The sequence below is a fragment of the Quercus robur genome, chromosome 4, assembly GCF_932294415.1.
Source record: "Quercus robur chromosome 4, dhQueRobu3.1, whole genome shotgun sequence".
NCBI lineage: Eukaryota > Viridiplantae > Streptophyta > Magnoliopsida > Fagales > Fagaceae > Quercus > Quercus robur.
This window is the reverse complement of record NC_065537.1, coordinates 13,992,083-14,003,329: the sequence shown is the minus strand read 5'-3', so window position 1 is coordinate 14,003,329 and position 11,247 is coordinate 13,992,083. Positions and strand designations below refer to the sequence as shown.

At 32.9% G+C, this 11,247-nt stretch overlaps 1 long non-coding RNA gene across 1 annotated transcript; it reads left to right on the top strand.

Moving 5' to 3' along the window:
• The first annotated feature begins 311 nt into the window (after positions 1–311).
• On the top strand, positions 312–1,980 carry LOC126720640 (uncharacterized). The gene is made up of 2 exons (XR_007653565.1): positions 312–1,375; positions 1,492–1,980. It is a non-coding gene; the product is annotated as an uncharacterized LOC126720640 (long non-coding RNA).
• Positions 1,981–11,247: the final 9,267 nt, after the last annotated feature.

The window sequence follows — 11,247 nt, the reverse complement described above, 5'->3', positions numbered from 1 at the left end:
TTCCCTTGTGTTGGTTGATAGAAAGAAAAAGTCTAAGATCACAAAATTTATGACAATTTTTTGTCATTGTTACATGATAGAGTATAATTGGTGATGAAAAAAATAGTGAGTTCATGCCGCTTTCTATTTCATAATCACATTTACAAATTACAGCTTCATTCTTAAAAAAAAAAGTTTTTGTTTTTTTATTTTTTTATTTTGGTAATAAATTAATTTCTAACCCGTTCAACCCAGTGGGTTAGACCCGGTTCATCTAACCCATTCGTTTGGTTCCCATTTCACTTCTTCAGTTCCGTCCATGTTGGCTGTTTTCTTATTCTCTCTCTATCTCTCATAGATGAAATAGAAGAAGAAGAAGAATTTGAACAATGTGAAGAAGAAGACGCAAGAAGAAGCAACGTGTTTTCGCCTCTAATACCCTAAGAAGCATTCTTCTTCATTCCCAGGTTTTTGCTTCAATTCCTTCCCATTTTTCAAGTATTGCCATTTCTTACTTACTTTTTTAGATTCGAATTTTATGTTTGAATTAAGACAAATTTCCAAGACCCATTTTAGATAACATCAATATTTTTAATTTATTTTTGTTTGAGCATATTATTGTGATGAAGTTGTTGACGATAACTTACTTTGGGAACATGGGTATTAGCTAATTGGTGGGAGAACAAGGTGGTTCTTCTATAATGAATGTGGTATATAATTAATAAGTGCACTTATTTTTTATAATTATGGTTTATTGTGAAGGGTGGTTGTTCACTGAAAGGAATATTAGATGCAGTTGAATTATGAATTTTGCTTGGAGGCCTGACTATATAATTGAAACATAATTAAACTATAGACATTTGTACATATACGCTTTTGTCGAATAAAAATATTGGGTCCCATTTTGAGTGTTTCACTTTATGTTTCACCGATTATGATAAAGTGGAACACTAAGAGTGGGACAAAGGATTTCCATTTGCTCTATGTCTTTTTATCAATGTTGGTATTTCTTCTAACCAAACTTTCATAGTTTCTAAATGTTGTACATGACATGCCAACCTGTGAGCTGCCATGTTCTCTGTTCTTTCATCTAGTGTGATGTATCACCTCTAAAAACTTTTTAAGAGCTTGACGTGCACCGTCTGTCAAACACACAACGTTTGAGCCATTGTCTTCCTTGGACTTCAAAGCTTTTGCAACTACTAGGGAGTAATCTCCAGACTTGTATATTGTAACCCTGCATCTTTCACAATCTCAAGTGCTATCTCTACTGCAAAAATATTTATTTCCTCTATGTTGGTCACCATCTTCTCACTTTAACTCATAGCTGCTATCAGAAAACGCATGTCATCTCTATCTCCCCACCCTCAATGGAGTAGGCATCAGTGTGCCTCAGGTATTTCACCTTTTGTCTGCTCCATAATGCTAGGCTGCTAGCTTGACAAAACTTCTACTTGTATTCCACTGCATTCGTCATTATCAATACGGTTGTTTTTCTTTTTGAGGTTGCAGCCCTACAAGCATAATTCACTTACACCTACCTTAGCCCCTCTTGATGTGGATGATCAGCTCTCACCTGAGCCATTAGCTATTCTGCAAGAAAGGTCGAAACAGCTGTAAGTAAAGATTGAGCTCCCTTGACTTGCCTAGCTGCAACAGAGGGGACTGGAGCTGTACTGGAGGAAGTAAAAGTGTCATAGTGCACTGTAACTGTAACTGCTGTGTAATTGGCACTTTAGTGATATTGTGGTGTTAGAGTGTATTGCATTAGATTGTATTGGTAGTTCAATTAGTACTATTATGTGCTGTATGTATTACAATAGAAAGTAGTTAGATGGCAGTCAGGGAGTTATAGTCAGTTACTCTTGGTAGAGATTAGTTGGTCACTCTTGTTAGAGATTAGTTAGTCTTGTAATTTAGTTAGAGTGGCCTGGATATAAGGCACTGCTCCTTTGAGAATTGTAATCAAGCAATACGAATCAACTTGTTCCTTTTGGTCTCTTTCCTCTCATCTCCTTTCCTTTGAAGGTTACCTGTCCTCACACTCAGCCACCTATCCATCCATCACCAAATTCCATAAGTTTCCCATTTAGCACACTAATTGGAGCTGATTTCTTAGATTTGAAGTTTTCATGTTTACTTTTTTTTGAGGCAAAAAATGTCTTTGAAGGTGCGCAGAGCCTATGTAAAGAAGCTACTATATTTGTTTGTGTGTGCATCTTAAATAATCAATTCCTTTCACAATGTCTTGTCCCCCATGTAGCAAATATGATTGGCTTATGAGATCTTGTTATTCTACTGAAAAGTGGAGGCTGGCTAATTTTTTATTGATATTGTAAATATATTTCAATGCGGTAGCATTTTGTTCAAGTTTGTTGATTCCAAAAGATATAGAAAGAACAGTGGGGGGTGGGTTTGATGGTGTTTGGAAAGCTCATGTATAACAGCTGCAGCCCCCATACTTAAGTCCGATAAAGCAAACAGCATGCTTGCTAGTGCTAGATATAGTTGACGTAATTTACTGCCTAAACAGATTTTATCAACTACTGTCCATGTGAAGTAATATGTTATTGTTATGTCTTAGAAGTAATAACAAGTAATTATTATTTACATTCCAGAAAATCTTGAAAATAATTCTCAGTATTATTATAATTATTTAATTTCGAAGAACTAGTTGATTATTGAGCTATCACAATTTACTAAAATTATTAATTGATGCAAATTAATCATCTGCTTTCCAGAAGTTCCTTTGTGCTCTATTTTGGACCTATTAGATGGATGCAGCTTGAAAGTAATAATTATTTGTATTTTGTGGTTTTGTTAGAGATTTGTTCAAATAACCTATATAAAAGAAAAAGTTAGACGTAACATCAAATGCATACCTTGCCGCTTTCAGGATCTTGCCTAACTTTTACTTGGGAAAAAGAGCTAAGCTAGTTTGATGAGGTTAGTGCGTTCTAACTTACAAGAAAATTTATTGTTATTGTAACATCATAGTTTTGGATTATATATATTCAAGAGGCATATGGGGCTCAACATGAATTACAAGATCATATATAAACCAATTTATTAGGAAAGCCAACTAACCCCATGATCCAATGCAGATTTTTGTAAAGTTATAATATCATAATCAATGAAATTAAAATAGTAGAAGCTCCAATTTTTTGCATTGGAACATGAAAATGATGCTTAGAATAGTTATAGTGACAGTTTTCATTTTTCTCCATAATTCCTAGGCTGATGGAATTGTATCTCCAAAGTGAAGCAAATTGGAATTAGGTTCTGTGGTATGTTCAAAAATGAACATAGGATCATTTTTAAGTATTGCATAGGTCGTGCTCACTATATCAACTTCTAGATACCCTAGATTAGGGGCGACTTAATGTATTTAGAAGTTTAAGGCGAAAATTGAAATTGAGGCCTTTTATATATATATATATATATATATATATACATATATGACTTTAAAAAAAATTAAATATTACTTAAACTCTATTATCTTATTTTAGATGCAAAATTTTTACTAATTAACATGAATTAGGCAGAATTTTTATTTTTAGAAAGTCTATAGACACACAAAATTTGACAAAACTTTTCACACTTATTGATGTAGTAGATTTGATAGTAGTAAGTTTGCCAACTCAACTATTATGAAAATTGTTATGAATTTTATTTTTGTGTATTGTTTTTTTTTTTTTTTTTGAGAAGTGTTACTTTCACAATATTTTTCACAATAAATCCTAAGTATTAAGTTGTTATTGGTTAAGTTGTTGCAAAAAATGTTGTGAACACAATATTTTTTTCTCTTTTTTTTCTTGTTTTTCATTTGATAAAAAAATTATTTTATTTATTGGCTAATATTTGGGCTTAATTAAATTAAAATTTGGGATCCTTTTTCTACTTGGGCCTTAAGCCATCAATTACTTCTATTGTGGAGTCGGCACTGCTGGATGCTGCTGATGAAGGGACTGATTAGAAAAAGTAGCTTCTGGCAATGAATAATATTTATTCTTCTTGGTTGTTTGTATTCAAAACAAAAACCCAGTGATGCATCATCATTCTTTTTTCCTTATTAGCTTAAAGTAATATAGTAATGATCTTACATTGTTTCTTTTAGTTGATGTTTACTACTCTTTGCAGTGGAAAGGTATGTCTTCACCGTCCATTTCAATTTTACCTTTGATCTCAAATTCTTCCCTGGCCCTTATTTCCTAAAGAATTCCTTGATATCCTGTAGGGTAAACTCTTGATTCCTACATTGAATTTTCTAATGACGAAATAGTTTCCAAGAAACTGCATTCCCAAGTTTTTATTGATCAAATATGTACAGTTAGTGGTTCATTATTGTGTGGTTATTTTGTACTTAATAAAATATAAAATACTCATTCGTTGTTCATTTTTGGTAAGTGTATTTCAATCATAAAAAATTTTTGTTGCCAGTCCCATGGGTTGTTGGATATGGACGTGCCTACATTATGTTACTCCATTGCTCAGTTTGGAGGATCAGGTGATATATTTAAGAGGAAACACTAATTAAACAACTTTCGTAGGGGTCTTAAATTGTAAATTCCACTTTAGAAAAAGAAAAAAGAAAAAAACTTTTTAAACTTTAGGGAAGAAAAACGAATTAGTGCAAAGTTAAGTTGAAGGTTGACGGACGAAAATAATATTTAGCCTTCAATGTTTCTAGCAAAACTTTTGTGAAGATAAATTAAACTAGAATGAAATTGCAAATTAAACTAAAGGCTGCTCCAGCCAAATGGTACGCGCTAAGTGTCCATAACAAATAGTTGATAGAAAATAACTGCAAATAATCAACTTAAAAGGCAAAGAGAAAAAGAAAAGAAGACAAATGGTACACCGTACACGGATACACGCTAAAGTATTCTATTGCCAACCAAGTCTACATATACCATACAAAATGTTTTTGGGTTTTTCACTTTTTCATTGTTTTTCAATATTTAACAAAAACAAAAATGCACAGTGCAAAAGTAAATAGAATACCTAAAATGCAATGCATGACAATATGAAACAGTGCAGAAAAAATCTTGAGATAAATGATACAAAATGATATCCACTAGGAGGAGTCAAAAAAATATTTCCGACAACAGATAGGAAGTATCAAAGAAGAGGACATGAATATCAACCCTTGAATCACACAGCAAGAGTCTTGGGCTATACGAAGGTGGGCAGACATACAGGTCTTAGAGCATTTACAGGCAGAGTGAGAGGAATTGGTATTCCCTTTGAGATTGAGCCAAAAAGCTCAAGTCTTTTTTTAACAACTCACAAAGAAGTGGTACAAGGTCTTGGACCTTAAGCTGAGACACACTGCACTGATAATTTAAAACAATAACGAGTGTGTCTAGTAACACCACAATGGAGACAAGCATTATTAGTCATAGGTCTACTTTGCAATCTAGGTGGAGGTTTTCATATGAATTCAAACTGAAACCTAAGCTTAAAATGATTTGATCTAATATGACCAACAACATTACAATAGTAATTGGTGGTTCTACCACCTAAAGTGCCTTCTTGGAAAAGAGATTGTCAATAGTGCAATAAATCCATCTTTGAAAACTATGTATAGTAATTGGTGGATCTACCACCTAAGAGTTTGAGAGTTTATGGAATTATTGACTATTACAAGGAAAGACTTGTTGTAGAAGGCTATAAAGAAAAGGAAGATATGAGTTTTCTTGATACACAATAAACCAAAGGGGTTTATGGTTCTTGTACAAGGAAACAAAGTGTGTAAGCTTGTTAAATCTTTGTATGGATTGAAGCAAGTTTCAATGCAATGACATGAAAAATTTGACAATGAGATGATGTCAAATGAGTTTAGATTTAATGCGACTAGTGTGTAATGTGAAATATATCACAAGGGGCTATGTTGTTGTTGGATATGCTCATGTAAGTGTTGTAGATGTGATTCAAGTAATTAAATTTTCTAATACATCTGATGGACTTTTCTTATCTCAATCACATGACAGATGTGAAGATAGTCTAGTGAGAACACCTTATATTAAGAGCATATGTATTTTATGGGAAATCTTTATAAATCTAATCAAAGATGCATTGTAGGTCTCTACATATTTGTTGGAGACAATACCATGAGGCAGTTGCTCTCAAATGAAAGTATTTCCAGATTATAAAATGGATCTGTAATCAATTGTTTATGTGGAGAGCAAATAAACTGCGTGTTCATCGAGGGGAATGGGGTTAAAGCCTATTACCTAAAAGTATCCAAGATGGCAACCCAACCTAGCTGACTAGAGATCCCAAGATCTAGATTCAAAGAGACAACCGAATCTTGTAGACTATTTTTATCACTATGGAGATAACATCTCCCTCCCATTCCAATGATGAAATACTGATTCCTATAAGCGATGATTAGGGTAAGCTTTGCTTTTAATGATTCTTATATCTTGGAATTCCAAGTAGGGTATAGCAGGATACTCCTAATAAGAGTCACTTATATGAGTGTGAAGTGGGCCGCTTCCATGAGAGTTTTAAAGACTGAATTCTCTAAAGCACTTCATGAATTTACTAGGATATGTTCAGGGCCGAAATGAACACAACTATAAGAACGAAATATGTCCGAAAATGAGCTGTGTGAATTTTATTGTCTTGGTATACACAAACAACTGAACAGTTCAAGACATCATGTTCACTGGTTAGCTAGTATATCCGATAGTCTTTCACGAAGGAAAGTTCAAAGCCACAAGCTACTTCTCCCAATACAGTAACTTTTCTTCTACTCTCTGTGTGTCTACATCATCATTGGCATTGTGTTTATCAATTTCTATTCATGTGGGAGATTGTTGGAAAAATAGCATGGAGTGAATAAGAAATTGATGTTTTCTATGTTCACTTAAAGATGTTATTAAAAGTAATAAAAATCCTGAGTTCCACATAAAAAAGGAAAGAGATAATATATGAGTTTATATGCTCATGAGCTGGACATTGGGTTAGGCTTTTGGTACATGTGGATTGGGCCTAAATATCCAAATAATAATATTTTATTATTTTAATTGTTGAGTCAATTAGTCTGTGCACAACAGTTATTATTGAAACAGAGTGCCTGTTCAGTAACGTATAATTTTTCATAGTCCCTTATTCATAAAAACAACTTTTTAGGTGGGAAAAAAAAACACTCTAAAAGTGAGAAAATTTTGTGTATTTTCATTTTGTGTCAACGAGAGAGAAAGAGACATTGAGTAGTTCGCAGAGCACAACCTTGTGTGCTTCGTTTTCGTGCTGTAGATCATTCTATCCTAGAAGACAGACGTTCTTGAGTCTCAAAGCCCCATAGTGATTATGTGAGGGGCGAAATCTGCTTTAAGGAGATTGTATCAAATACAAGACTTAATCTGAATTGTTCATCCTTCCCGCATTTGGTCTGTGGGGTTTTAATTATTTGCAGATTTTGCTTTATATATATTTAGTATTTATTTATTACTTTTTCCTATCACATCTATTTGTGTTATTGCTTATTCTTAGATCTGTGTATTGTTCCTTTTGCTTTATCACAAAAGTAAATTGTTGAAATATATCCAACACAAACAAACCCCATTTCACATAACAAAATCCCATCTCCTCCCTTTCTAATTTCTATCATTCAAGTCAAAATAAAATCTCATCTCTTCCTCACAGGAAACACAATCCAGCAACCCGCCACACACATCGCCAGAGTCGTTGCCGTCACCACCGCCCAATCTTCTCTCCATTTCTCTACAACAAATCTGAAAAACATTAAATTAAATCTGTAAATAGTACCCAATTGATTTCCAGCCCATAACAATCTCAAAAGTTGGAACGAAACCTCAAGAGCTCCACCCAAAAAAAAGAAGAAGAAGAAGAAGGAACTTTGAAGTTTGAACACCAATTTTATATACTAATAATGAAATTTACAAAGCCCATTTCTTGAAACCCCTAAAGTACAACAAAAATACAATAAACCCACCTCAATTTCCTCTAAAATAGAGCAATTCAAAAGTGACCCAAGTGAAAAATCCTACAAATCATGTTAAATAAACCATAAGTCTTGGATATCATCAAGCCCTAAAGTCACCATCCCTATCTCCATCTTTGCGCGTGCACAATGAACCACCAAGTCACCAACTCATTGCCACAAAAAATCCTTCGAACCCATACCCTCAAACCCCAATCAAACCATATATAGGTCGACGGTAACGGCAGTAAATTTTGCGGCTTGTGGTGGCATATGGCAGCATGTGGTGGCATATGGCGGCATGGGTGGTAGGGTGCTGGACTACTGGGTGTGCTTCTTCTTTGTTCTTGAAAACTTTTTTTTTTGGTGATAAATTTGTTCTTGAAGAGTTGAACTGAACGTTAGAAATATAGAAAGAAGGGGTTTGAGATTTTTGTTTGTATAGGATTGTGCGTGAAAACGATGGCTATCGGTTTTTTTGGTCAGACCGGATGAATTGATGATTTTATAAATAATTTAATTAATAATTATATAATTTAAAAAAAACAAAAAAATAAATCATAATATTTATTAAAAATTTATCCAAGACTCATATATAACTTTAAGTGAGTTTTCACCCCTTATAATATTAAAAAGATTATAGATAATCATATTAAAATTATAAAAAAAATTTATTTTTATGACAACTTTTGTCTTTATATGTTTTACAATGTAATAAAAAAAATTAATTGGACTCCAAGATTAAATTGAAGCTATTTTATTTTTATTTTAATAATAAATTCAAGCTTAATGTTTAGATTCAAATTATTCCATCTTTAAAGTAAATATATAAGTATTTTATATAAATTTACTTTTATATATCTCATTATATATTTAATTACATATAAGAAGTTATTTATTTATTAGTTAAAATTAATGAAATAACATTTTATAAAATTTAAAACATTAAACATATTTTTTTTTTCACTTTGTTATTATATTTATCACATTTTGTTATTATAAAACAATGGGGAAAAAAATAGCTCTAAGATTGATACTGAACAAGCATAATAAGGAGAAAAACAAGGGGAAAAATCCGTGAACAACTTACAATGTCAACTAGAAAATAAACTAGGAAATAGTTGAGAGAGATGAACAAACCAACAAAGAAAGAAATGACTAAAAAAAGGAAAAAATCAAGAAAGAGAGATGTCTGTTCAATGACTTCAACATTGCAATTGAGGGGACAAAAAGAGCTAGGATGGCTAAGCAAATCACGTAAGTTTTTTCTCTAAATTGGGGAGAAAATGTTCTAGTGGGCTCGAAGTGAGCCCCACCAATTTTTTCTCCTAACATCACTCCAACTAAACATTCCAAAAAAATTATTTTCTCTCCACTTTTCTCTCCCCAGCCCTTTTCATCCCTCCTAAAATCCACCAAACCAAACAAACTCTCAGGTTCTTAGTTGAAAATAACTCAATTGGCACTTCCTCTTCACATCATACTTGGATGGAAGCTAAGGTTGTGGGTTAATGCTCCACTTTGTGTGCATATTGAATTATCCATGCCTTTCAAAGGTCTTGTAACCACATGTTTAAAATTATATTCCTTCTTAATATTGGAAGCACTTTCTCTATGTAGCCAAAATGATTAGCTTATGAGATCTTGGTATTTAGCTGAAAAATCAAGGTTGACTAATATTTTATAGATATTGCGAATATATAGCAATGGGAGAGCATTTTGTTCAAGTTTAATGATTCCAAAATATATATATAAGAGCAATTGAATATTTTTGGTTCAAGCATAATAGCTGCTACCCCTATAAATTGCAATTATTAACTGATGCATGTTAATCAGCTACTCTTCAAAAGTTCCTTTGTGCTGTCTTTGGGGCCATAAGATGGAGGGAGTCTGAAAATTCATATTTGTTTAGCATCTTATGGTTTTGTTCTAACATAATATTTTTTATTTCATAAATTCAAGAGGCATTTAGGGCTCATAGAAAGAGTTATCAACATGAATAACAAGATCATATACCAATTGGTAGGCAAGCAAACCTAACCAATGATCCAATGCAGATTTTTATAAATGAATAAAATCATTATCATTGAAATTAAAATGGTATAACTGTAGAAGTTCCACTTTTTGCATTAGAACATGAACATGATTCTTTGCAAAAGTTATGGTGATGGTTTCATTTTTCTCCATAACTATATCGTCAAAGTGAAGTAAACTGACTCAAGTTTTGTGGTATGTTGGAAAATGTACATAGTATCTTGTTTTAAGTATCACATTGCACTATGGATGAGTACTCTTGCCTCTACAAACCTATAATGTGTCGAACAAAAAACTGAACAAAGAGCTTTTTATTTAAAACTAGGCTTTTTAAATTACAACACTTAACAAGCACTATTATTACACCAATGCACACACGGCACTTTTACATTCACACACATTAACCTTAAATACACTGGCTCACCAAATACAAATGCACACCTACTAACACTATAGCTCTCTATTTGACTTCACTTCACACTACTTCACCTCACACACTTCACATCATCTAACACTTCACTTCACATCACCTCACTTCACTCTTCTCTCACGGCCATCATTACATCTATTTATACTAGATGTATGTAGGTTAAGAAACCAATTTGAAGCTTCTAGCTTCTTCCTTTTTATTGACATTAAATTAATGCCTTTCTCCAATCTTCTAGACATCTTGTAAATTAGTGGCTGAGATTAACTTATGCAAGGAAGCTCTTAGAGAATTCTGGGGAGAAAGATTGCATGAGAAATTCTAGAAATTTCTAGAGAAAGAGAGAGGTGGTGCATGATGTTTAACATAATGAATACTGTTTTGTTTTTAAAGAATGGCCTTATGCAATTGGCAAGAGAGGAGGAAGCCCATAAGCACAAGAAGTAAACTAACTTTAAAAACTCTACTTAAAACATAAGATAATGATAATATCTCTAAGCAAAGATACTAACTGAAAAGGTTTCCAGGAACAAACCATCTTCATGACACATAGCTATCAAAGTCAAGGATATGTAGTCATACCAGTTCCTACGATAGGGAAAATATTCTATGAGATACTGATAAATGAAATCAATCACATAGTCTACAAATCCAAAACTAAGTCTCAACCTCTAAAATTGGTTTTCTGCCAATAGTCGTGCATCTCAAAATTTTTGGAAATTTGAGCTTGCATCAAACAAGCTCTCTCTCAGACAACCAGAGTTAACAGAAATGACACTTTTGACGGCATCAGTAGCACTCATAGCCTTCAAAGTTGAAGAAATTAGATTCTCATCAGTTAACAGACGAAGAG